We start from the raw sequence: 11,621 nt of genomic DNA on the forward strand, positions 1-11,621 counted from the left end.
AATTTTAATGCATATAATACATGTGACTTACGAATTAAAAAGAATTGTCAAAATGTTTGCCATCTTTGTATTAAATGGTCATTTTTGCTGCTGCCCTTGAAATTTGCTTATTTGCAGATTAACATGTAAGAATGTGTCTAAAAGACTAAGTCTGAAGAACAGTCATTCAAAAAAGGATGCAGTAATACTATGAAATGATCTCAGTTATAGAAACAATGTGGGATCATCTCTGTATCTTCAAATTAAGTTTATATATACACTGGAGCAGAAAATGTTAGAATTCTATCCAAATCTCAAGAGTTATTTTTAAACTTCTTTTAAGATACTTCTATGGTGGCTAGCAAAATAAAACTTTGTGATTCAAAAATCATTAATAAAATTAATGCACCTAGTCTACAGTCGAAGAAGCTTGGAAATGCTCTCAGTAGTAAGTATATTCTTTAGCCTGGATAAAGTCTTCAAAAAATTATGAACGCAAAGATTTGGTGTTTTAAACTGGTCTCCAATTAGTACACTGAGTGATAATATAGAATTCCCTGCCTATAAAGTAACTTACCAGATAAAAATGTTAGAACCTGCAAAGATAAACTCAAAATGGGGACAAGGAGAGTGGATAATTTTCTACCAATATTGAACTATCACTCTCACAACTCAAAATCCCACCTTAACTGTTAAGCTAAAATTAGATGAAATTTTATCCAATTATATAGTATTTATATTTCTTAGATCTCACTATTTGCTAAGCTAAAATAATCTTGTTAAAATCATGATCAAAAATAGTAATGTTGATTTTACTTTTATTAAATACAAATTTTTAAACAACTGGATTCTTTATACTAACCTAAAATTAAAATTTTACTCTACTTCAAACTACTACCATCTAATTTTCCCAATTACCATACCCAAATTTCGGTACCATCATAACTCAGTTCTCTGAGTTACATACATAGGATTTACTTTAATTTCTGATATTTAACCATTGTTATACATAGTTATTATTTTGGAACATGTTTAGTAAACTATAATTAACATTCAAAGTTTATTTTTTATATGCTTATATTTGATCAAATCGATAGCATGGCTAAGGTACCTCAAAATAACATTTCTCCTAAAATTATTCTACATGTTTACTACTGAAAACTTACCTAATGTATTATTAATTTCATATAGTGGTATCATGATCACCTTCTTGCTTCTTTACTACTTCTTGACTTTTGAGAGTGAAAAACTAATTGCTGTATTCAGAAAATAGTGAAAGGATACTGTCATGAAATAGGACTTTGTGTTTTTTAAAAATTGAAAACATTGTAAAGGAAACTATGAAAGAGTATCACAAGGAAAAAAGAGAAAACAATGAAATTAATTTAAAATTTTATCAATTTAATTCAGTTAAACATTTGTCCTCCATTTATGTGCCAAGACACTGTACTAGCTTATATAAGGGATACAATATAAGTGTATCCTGACTTCAAAAAATGTATAATCTTGTAGGAAAGAGATGATGTAAGGGCAAATAACTAATACAAGAATTGTGTGAGTCCTAATGACCATGAGTAATACAATGGAAAAAGAGACATAGAAAAGATTAAAAGAAAATATAGAAGGGGGACCCAGGGTGGGTCCTAAATGAAGTCATTCTTCACAGGGCATGATTTGAACGGCAATAGAAAGCTCATGTTCCAGCATATCCTCTCAAGTCTCAAGATGCAAGCCTCCACTCCATTACCCCTCTGGATGAAGAAACCAGTGGCCCCCACTTAAATGTAAAGTGTAAATATACTAGTTAGGCAGGACATATACCAATCTAATACCATCAAGACTAGTTTAATATTTGAGAAGGTATACTGCCTTGGATAGGTGAAGACAAGACTATGAAATATGTATTTTTTTAAAAGCTTGAGCTAGAATACTTTGCCTGTCTTCTTCTATGATTAAGAAAGGCTTTACTTAGGTGATTTGGTGAGACAGTAATTATCTGGAACTGAAAGAAAGCTTTGGGAACTCTTTTTTTTTAACACATTTTTTAAAAAAAATTATTTTTATTAAGCTTTAGGAACTCAATTCTCTCATTTTGCAGCTGAAGAAATGGAAGTTCAGGAACTGAAATCTAGGCCTCCTAACTCCTTGTCTAGTCTCTTTAGACGTGGATTTGATAATGTTTAATTTTCTGGTATACCCTACTTGCACTGTATCTATAAATGAGCTAAAATACTATTACAGATCCTTCCTAAACTGCTAAAATGTGTAAGGGGATAAGATAAACTACTCATGATCAGAAACAATAGTTTTTGAGAATTACCCAGAAAAGCAATTGGGGTAATACAAATCTTAAATGTGTCCAATTGAAGAGCTGACAAGAGCTATCTCCATGCTTCAGTAAACACATCTAACAAATATAAACATTTAATGTCCCTTGCCTCTAAGTAGCAGTTATACAAGTATGTAGAGGATAGCTGAGAAAGGTGTCTTATAAATATATACAAGGAATATCTTCAACTTCGTAACTCCTTTCCTTAGTATCTCTGACACCTGTCTCAACTCTATGATCTCTTTTTACGTACCTGCATGCTTGCTAAGTCGCTTCAGTCGTGTCTGACTCTGTGCGACCCTATTAACTGCATTCTGCCAGGCTCCTCTGTCCATGAGGTTCTCCAGGCAAGAATACTGGAGTGAACTGCCATGTACTCCTCTAGGGGATCTTGATCTCTTTTTAATGTCTTTATAATTCATGGCAATTTTGCCTATAAAAGATTTTTATATATTATTCTTTAGAAGCAATGAGTACCCGAAACCATTGGCCTTGTATTAGGATGGAGGTGCTAGACCTTTGCTGCCCAGTGAAATTACCAGAGGGGTTTTTGAAAGATACTGATGCTTGGGTCATATCCTAGACTAATTAATACAATCTCTGGGTTAGGGACCCAAGTGTTTGGGGTTTAAAAATCAACTCAAATAAAAAAGAAAATCAACTCATGATTCTAATATACTGCCAAGTTGAGAACTCCTAAGAGGAGATTGGATTGTTAATGCTGAAGTAGGAATGTTGGCAATTTTTGAATTCATTTTTTATTCAAGCCCTTAAAGATATGAATTATGAGATGGTAAGTAGGAGTTGAAAGAATGTCTGTGGCCATCATCATCATCACAGAAATAGTTTACATTTAATGAATGCTTCCAGCTTGTCAAGCACTGTGCTAAGGGCTTTAAATGAATCATCTCATGCAGTTCTCTCAACAAAGTACTATTTATCATTTCCATTTTACAGATGAAGCCACTGAGGCTCAGAGAGGATAATTAAGTAGCTTGCTCAAGGTCAGATACCCCAGGAGCAGAAAAACTGAAATTATCAACTCTATGGAGTCCAAACTCCTTACTACTACTCTATATTTCCAAGGGACTGATTTTCTAATCTAGCTCAGATATAAATTGAAGCAGGGAAATTGAGCCAATGCACTATACAATGCATTTAGAACTTGTAATGATCAAGAATGTTTGCTATAGGAAGCCATGGAGAATTTTTAAAATTATCTCAGAGCAGGGAAAGCCTAAGTATTATAACTCACAGTCCCAAATCCATAAAGATAATTCTGTAAAATAAACATTAAAAGTCTCTGCATGACAAAGGCTACCACAAAGTTGGAAGACAAATAGCAAACTGGGGAAAGAATTATTTGCAACTCACTGACAAAGGGATGATTTCCCTTATGTATAACTTCCTGTTTTCCTATCATAATAATAAATCACAATAAGCTAAGATACACAGAAAAAAGAACATAAATGCCTTCTAAAACATATAGAAAGATTCTCCACCTTACCCATATAAGAGAAATGAAAATTAAAACTACACAGAGATGACATTTTTCATCCTTCAGATTTGCAAAGATCACCGTCATATGTTGGTAAGTCTGGGGAAACAGGTACAACCTCTGTAAAGGGCAAATTGGTGATATTTATCCAAAATTACAAATGTACATAAAATCTCCATCTCTAGGAAAATATCCCATAAGTATATTTGAATATTAGACTCTATTTTGGCTTTGTCAGAAATAGCATAACCTTAAAATTAATGGAAATTTCCATAATTAAACAAAGTATGATGTGTTCATATAATGGAATGGTATGCAGATATAAGAAAGAATGAGAAAGTTAAAAAAAAAGTTCATTAAAATATGCATTTAGTGTATCTTAAATGCAGACTTAATGTATATACATATTTGCTTGATACATTAAAACATATCTGGAAAGACACTGTAAAATAACACACTGGTTGCCTCTGGGAAAAGAGTTGCTGGGGGACAGGGATCAAAGGAAGATTTTTTCACTTGTAGAAAGTCGAATAAAACTTTTTAAGATACAGAGATTAGATGGTAAGCTGCCAGGTCAGGACAGATAGCTAATATAATAAAATCCTCAACACAATTGGAAATAAGTTTAGAATTGCAAATACAAAGTAAAAAATGTCTGTTAAATATTTTACAGGGCCTAGCACAGGGCTTTTTCCATGACACGAGTTCAATACATATTTGTTGGATGGATGAGAAGTTAGATGGATATATAAAATACAAACTTAATTTGATTACAGTGAAAGAAACAGAGTCGGATGGGTGGCTGCTTTCATCTTATCCTAGAAATAGAATTTAGATTACACACAACCAAGAAATTCTCTCTAGACTACATTAATTATTATCTCTATATCAATTTACAGAAAAAGTTATACTACATTCAGCCAAATAGATTAATTATTGTTTTTAAAAATAAGACATATAAGGAACAAGTAGAAAGTTTTAAAATTTGAATTACAGGGTTCTTATTTTTATCAATTGCAAAACTAATTTTTAAGTTTTAGTTTATCTGTAGTAAATAGCTACCAGATAAAAGTTGCACTAATATTTGCCATCTCATTTACTAATTTCTGTTAATACTGAGTATAAAATACTGGAATATACTACTTTGTTCTTCTTTCTCTTTAGTGTTCAGGCTACAACCTATTATCATCAGATAGCATTTTAAATATTACTATGTATTTTAAAAAATCTTTAAAAAAATTTACTACCATGCCTGGAACATAGTAGGCACTCAAACCTATTATAGAAATGTGCTAAATTCTTTCATTTTTTTCCTTATAATATTTAAATGATTATTATTTATAATATTTGTAATTAGGACCACCATCTTTTTTACTAGTTGGCTCAAGTGGTTGAAGCATGGTATTCATGGCATACTGCAATGTTGACACCAATAACTAGCCCCATATTGCAATGTATGCATGGACTGCCTGGCAATTATGGATGAAGAGAGAGAATTAAGACAGTTAAAATTCAGAAACCAGTTCTGAACATTTAATTCTAATCTAAGAGTTCCTGGTGAAACATGCTAATGTTACTCTAAGACATTTAGGATTTTCTCCCTCTTACCTCCATTGCCATCATCAGACCTAGAACCCAGCAGTCATGCTACTATCCTATTTTCTCTAGTCTAAATGTTTAGGTCAAAACACCCATCTTTTATTGTCTTAGCACAACTGAAATGTATCTTTTTCATCTGAAAAAGTTTTTTCAACTACCAGTAAGATGTTTCTCAATGACTTCCTAGCATCTAGGCCCCACATTCCTGGCATCTAGAAACTAGTTTACCTACCAGAATAAACATCTTGCCTATTTTAGGAACAAAAACCAAATTCCCCAATACTAAATAACCTCTCTTTTTTTCCATTTCAATCGTCCCTCTTAAAATAAAGACCTCCCTCTTGGTTCCAGTGTGGTAGGGATAATAATAGCCCCCAAAGATGTCTACAGACTATTACCTAGAGTCTGAATGTCATTGTACATGGCAGAAGAAACTTGCCGATATGATTAAGGTTAAGGGCCTAGAGATGAAGCAAGCTGCCTGGATTATCCAGGTTGGCCCAATCTAATCATGTGACTGCTCAAATGTAGGGAACCTTTCTGGGTGTGGTCAGAGATAGAAGGAAGGACTGAATAAAGGTCAGGGGGATATGATGTTGCTGGTGTGGAATGGAGAAAGGGGGCCATAAACCAGAGAATGCAGTGATCTTTAGAAGCTAGAAGAGGCACGGGAACGGATTCTCCGCTGAAAGCCTCCAGAAAGGGACATAAACCTGCCTACACCTTTATTTTGCCCAGTGAGACCTGTGTTGTGGACCTATCACTAAGTTTCTGGTAAGTTTTTAGAAAAGCAATAGAAAAATAATATATCCAGTGATGAAAATATTCCTAATTCTCAGCTGATTTTCACAGCAATAATGAATGATACCTTTGAACTTTAATGAATGATTTAGCTCTTTCAAGCTGAGGTTATTAGTAATTCCTACTTCTAGAGTTTTCTGCCATGATTCATCCAACTGCTACCTCTCCAAGTTGCAAAAATTCATCTAGTTATTTCATAATGCATTTTTACCATAACTATACACAACCATAATATATATAGTTAGAATCAGCTGTATATAGTTGGAGAAGGAAATGGCAACCCACTCCAGTGTTCTTGCCTGGAGAATCCCAGGGACAGAGGAGCCTGGTGGGCTGCCGTCTATGGGGTCACACAGAGTTGGACACGACTGAAGCGACTTAGCAGCAGCAGCAGTATATAGTAAAAGGATTATCAGTGAACAAAGACTTTCCCCCCTCATTAGTTTCTATCTCCTCAGACCTCCTTAGGGTCTTGCTCCATCAATCTTTCCTCTATCCAATATTAGGCTTTCCTTCACTACTGAGATCTCTGCCCTTCGGCTATAATCTAGCTGCAAGTTTCTTTCATGAGGGTGGGGGTGGGGAGGAGATTAAGTACATCTTTCTTGATCTTAGGCACTATTTCTCTTTCTCAACCAACATTTAAAAAAGGAAACCTATGCTCCTTGTTTCTACTTCTTCATTTCTCAACCTTCTGTAGCTTCCCCATACTCCTCCCTGAAGCTGCTTTTGATTCTAAACCCCTAACTGCCAAATCCAATAGACTCTAACCAAGGAGGAGTCCACCTCATTCATTCTGTTCCTTGGCATCCTCTCCTACATTTGGCTTTGTGACACGTTCTACTCTGGCTTTCCTTCGATCTCTCTGAACTGTCCTGAGTGTCACAGCCATCACCTCTTCCTCTTCAGCCTATTCCCTAAACCCTGGTGGTTCCCAGCTTTCTTCCATCCATTCTCTTCACCTGTCACTCTTCAGGGAAGCCTTCTCTAAAACCAACATCTCCTCCTGACTACATCAACTGCCCCTATTCTCACTGAAACATGAGCTTTTCTAGGGTCTTCCTGTTCCCTTGGGGACTCCACCACAGCTTCTTGAAGATTTTCTGAGATGAGAAATGAGTCAACAAACTGACATTTTATGAAGATTAATCTAGGTGTGGTAGGTAAGACTGATTGTATTGAGTGGAGCCTGGAGGCAGGGAAACCAGTTGAGAGGACACTGGAGAAGGACAAGGGAAAGACAACAGCCTGAATATTGCCTTGGCAATGGAAAGGAAGAAAAGCCAGGAGAAATATTTCAGTGGATGTATTTAGTGACAGAACTTGATTACACATCAAGGGAGAGAGAAGAAAAGTCAGAGATGATTCAGAAATTTCAGACATAGGAGACCAGAAAGGTCATAATTAACAAAGTTGGGGCAATCGTGTATAGAAATAGGTTTGGGAGGAAGATGAAGCACTGGATTTTAGACATGGAATATCAAAGAAGTGATGCCCTCTGGGCATTAGGAACACCGGGCTCAGTGGGAAATAACCCACCTGCATTGCAGGAAATGCAAGAGATCCAGGTTTGATTCCTAGGTCGAGAAGATCCCCTGGAGGAGGAAATGGCAACCCACTCCAGTATCCTTGCCTAGAGAATTCCATGGACAGAGGGGCCTGGTGGGCAACAGTCCATGGGGTCACAAAAAGTTGGACACAACTGAGCACACACACACACACACACACACACACACACACACACAATTGATGGGTATACAAAAGTAAATAATACTTACTAAATAAATAAAACTCTTGATACTCTTTCTGCTCTTCAGGTGCTCGAACCAAGTATCAGGATGCTCTAGACCCTCACTGGCACTCCAGAATTCCTCACTGGTGTTTGCACCATGAATCAGCCCCAGCATTTGCTTTCTGCTGCCTCTTCCTGATCTATCATTGGAAGGTATTATGAAACACATGCTCTCTAATCTTAGGGCCTCATAGACACACTAATGTCTTTTAAAGCCATCTCTATTGACCACGCTACAACAGTTTTTCTAAACCTCTTCATTTTTCTCAAAACTCCAACCTCATCTTCCTTTCTTAGCTGCATCTTGCCTCCTCATTTATTTACAAAATCTGGGCCACTCAGTATGACTTCTGTTCTCAACCCAAATTTTCTTTTCACCTCACCCTCTTTTCCTTCTCTGTTGTCTTCTTTCCAAGGCTACAGCTGTGCTTTTGACCATAATTTTTTTCAACCTCTTGGATCTTATCCCATGCTTGTTTCTTTAGTATCTCCCCTCAGTTGCTCCTTTTTTGACCCGCTAACAAATTCAAGCCCACGTTATCCTTTAAAAAACCTTTTTTTCCTTCACTTTGATTCCTTCAGAACTACCAACTTATTACTCTTTTTTGGTGTTACTAAGTAATATAAACTTTACCTCATTGTCTTGATAGTGGCTTGAATTCTCACTGCTGCTGCTGCTAAGTCACTTCAGTTGTGTCCGACTTTGTGCGACCCCATAGACAGCAGCCCACCAGGATCCCATCCCTGGGATCCTCCAGGCAAGAACACTGGAGTGGGTTGCCATTTCCTTCTCCAATGCATTAAGGTGAAAAGTGAAAGTGAAATTGCTCAGTCGCATCCGACTCCCAGCGACCCCATGGACTGCAGCCCACCAGGCTCCTCCGTCCATGGGATTTTTCCAGGCAAGAGTACTGGAGTGGGGTGCCATTGAGAGCAGTCTTATTTATGTATATCCTATATGTTTGTCTCGCAGGTTCCAAAATTTAAGTTTCAGTAGGGCAGAAATCATATGGTAAATTAATCATAAAATATTTTCAGCTATGATTAATCAAGAAATAATTGTGAGATTTGGGAGGCTGACTTCTAAGAAACAATAAATAATATAGTACTACTTTGCCCTTATCTGTTTCCAAGGAGTTAAAATTGTAAATGCACTTAGAGTTGTCATGTGATGGTTATCTCTTAGTCATAAGTCAGAATTTTTCTGATGTCTGTAACAATAGCAATTATACTCTTTTAAGAACATAAGCGTGAGTCTTGGGCGATCCCTATAGCAACAAATGTAGATGCTAGCACGAGAAGTGGGCATTCCAGTTTTAAACTTAGAAGGCATCATGAGAATACTAATTTTTTCCATTATTAATTTAGATACAATTAATCTTACTTCATAAAAGTTATTTATGTTTTAGAACTTTCTATCAGGAAAGTTGACAGTGCTTTCCCCTCTCTGCTCTACACATACACCTTGTTCTCCTTCTAGCATAAAAAGCTACCTTTCTTCAGTTAAAAAATAAATAAGTTTAAAAAAATAGATACCTTTCACCCTTGTCCACTATACTGCCTTTCTAATTGTTGATGAAGTTAGAGAACATGCTGGAATGTATTGCTAAGTATTTGGATTTAAGAGCTAAAGAATGAGCTGTGTAAAAACTAACTGTATAACCAACTTTTAGAAAAAGTTATTTTTGTAATTTCACAAAAATAAAATGTGTATTTAATGTTATCTCAACAAAATTAAGGCCCCACAGCTAGAAAACTCCTGAAAAATATCTAAAGAAATGATCTAAAATACAGCAAGTTTATTTCTCTTAATTAAGTATAAAAATTAAATTAAAATCATTTAGAGAGCAACTTTTAGGTGTAAAGGTCTTTGCCAAACACTGAGCTTAATATTTAAATATAAGAAAGTCATAATGGCTCAGATTAAAGGTTTATGTTACAAACATGTATAGGAGAACTACATTCCAATATTATTATTCTTGTCTTAGAGATAATAAAGCTGAGGTATAGCAGGGTAAAGAAATCACCCAAATCCCTCTCTGTGTAGGTAGAAGAGCTGGGATTAGAATTCAGATTGGTTAGATATCAAAATCCATTTATTCAATAAATATTTCTGAGTGGCTTTTATATGTTAGATACAGTTCTAGAGACTTGGGCTTCATCAGAGAAGAATACAAGATCCCTGCATTCTTGGCATTAATATTTGTTAGCTGACAACACCTCTGTCTTCTTGCTTGCCACCTATCTACACACGTAAAGATGAATTTATTTTCCCAAGATTAACCCTTCTACTGAAGCTGTTGATTTTATCACCTTTATCACAAGACTCCTTTGAAACCCAGCTTCATTATTGCCTCTTTCACTGGATCCATCCAACCACACTAAATATACATGTCATGTCTCAGCTTGAAAGATGACTCTATGTCCCTACTTTCATTTCTTTTTCTCATTCCACACCATACCCCATATTCCACAGCACTCTTCTAACCCGCTGCTACCTCTTTTTCCTTCCAAAGGTTGTTTGCAGTCCTCATGCCTCTCAATTTGTCTACAACATTTAAGCATTCTGACCACTCCTGAAAACTCCTTCCTTGACTGATAAGAAGTCAGTTTATCCTGGCTTTAAAAGAACTGTATTTCTACATCCGTAAGAGTATCTTTAAGAGAGAAATAGGACCATCTCCTGTCATCACAGTAAGATGTTGAATAAGACAGAAAATTAGCTAAATTTTTCTTGAAGTCATCTAGAGGAATTTTTCCTTTTACATCTTAAGAGCTTTCTAATACAAACAAGAAAATACATATTCATATTTATTGTATCATACATTTTACTGAAAAATAGAGATAACTACAAGCTAGTATAAAAGTCAGATATCATTTCTACCACTCAGAAGGTGACTCAGACTGCTTCTGACTCAAGTAATACACTCAGAACCAGATACAAGAATTTAAAAAGCATGGATTTGGAGTCATTTAATGGTAGGACAAAAAGTTCCACATAAATCAAGTTTATTTCAGCCCAGTACTACAACAACTTAGTGCCTCTAAATCATTAAGAAAAGACAAAATGATATTCAACATACTGTTCAAGAGTCTCAGTGTGTATATACTACATTTACTACATATATATACTGTATATACATGCACTTTTTAAAAATCCTTTCCATTGTGAATTACATGGAACAGTGCACAAAATAAACATACAGCTCAATGAATTATCACACACACACACACACACACACACACACACACACACACACACACAGAAAGAAAGAAAAAAAAACACTACCGAGGTAAAGAAAGAGAAGGTAGCCTGTACTCCATTTTTTATGAGATTCATCTATATTTTTACACATGGCTGTAGATTATTCATTTTCATCACTATATGGCATTCACCATAATTTATTCATTCTTCTGTTGATGAATATTGGTTTGCAGTTTTTACCTATGGATACTCTTGTGCATGTTTCTTGGACATGTGAGTGTGTAGATAAGAATGAAATAGGACATACGTATTTTTAGCTTTATTAGTCAAACTCTCTCAAAGTAGTCATACAAATTGGCATTCTCATCAGAAGCATTATATAAGTTCTAGTAACTGCATACCCTCATTCATACTTGGT

The sequence above is a fragment of the Dama dama genome, chromosome 13 (assembly GCF_033118175.1).
Source record: "Dama dama isolate Ldn47 chromosome 13, ASM3311817v1, whole genome shotgun sequence".
Taxonomy (NCBI): domain Eukaryota; kingdom Metazoa; phylum Chordata; class Mammalia; order Artiodactyla; family Cervidae; genus Dama; species Dama dama.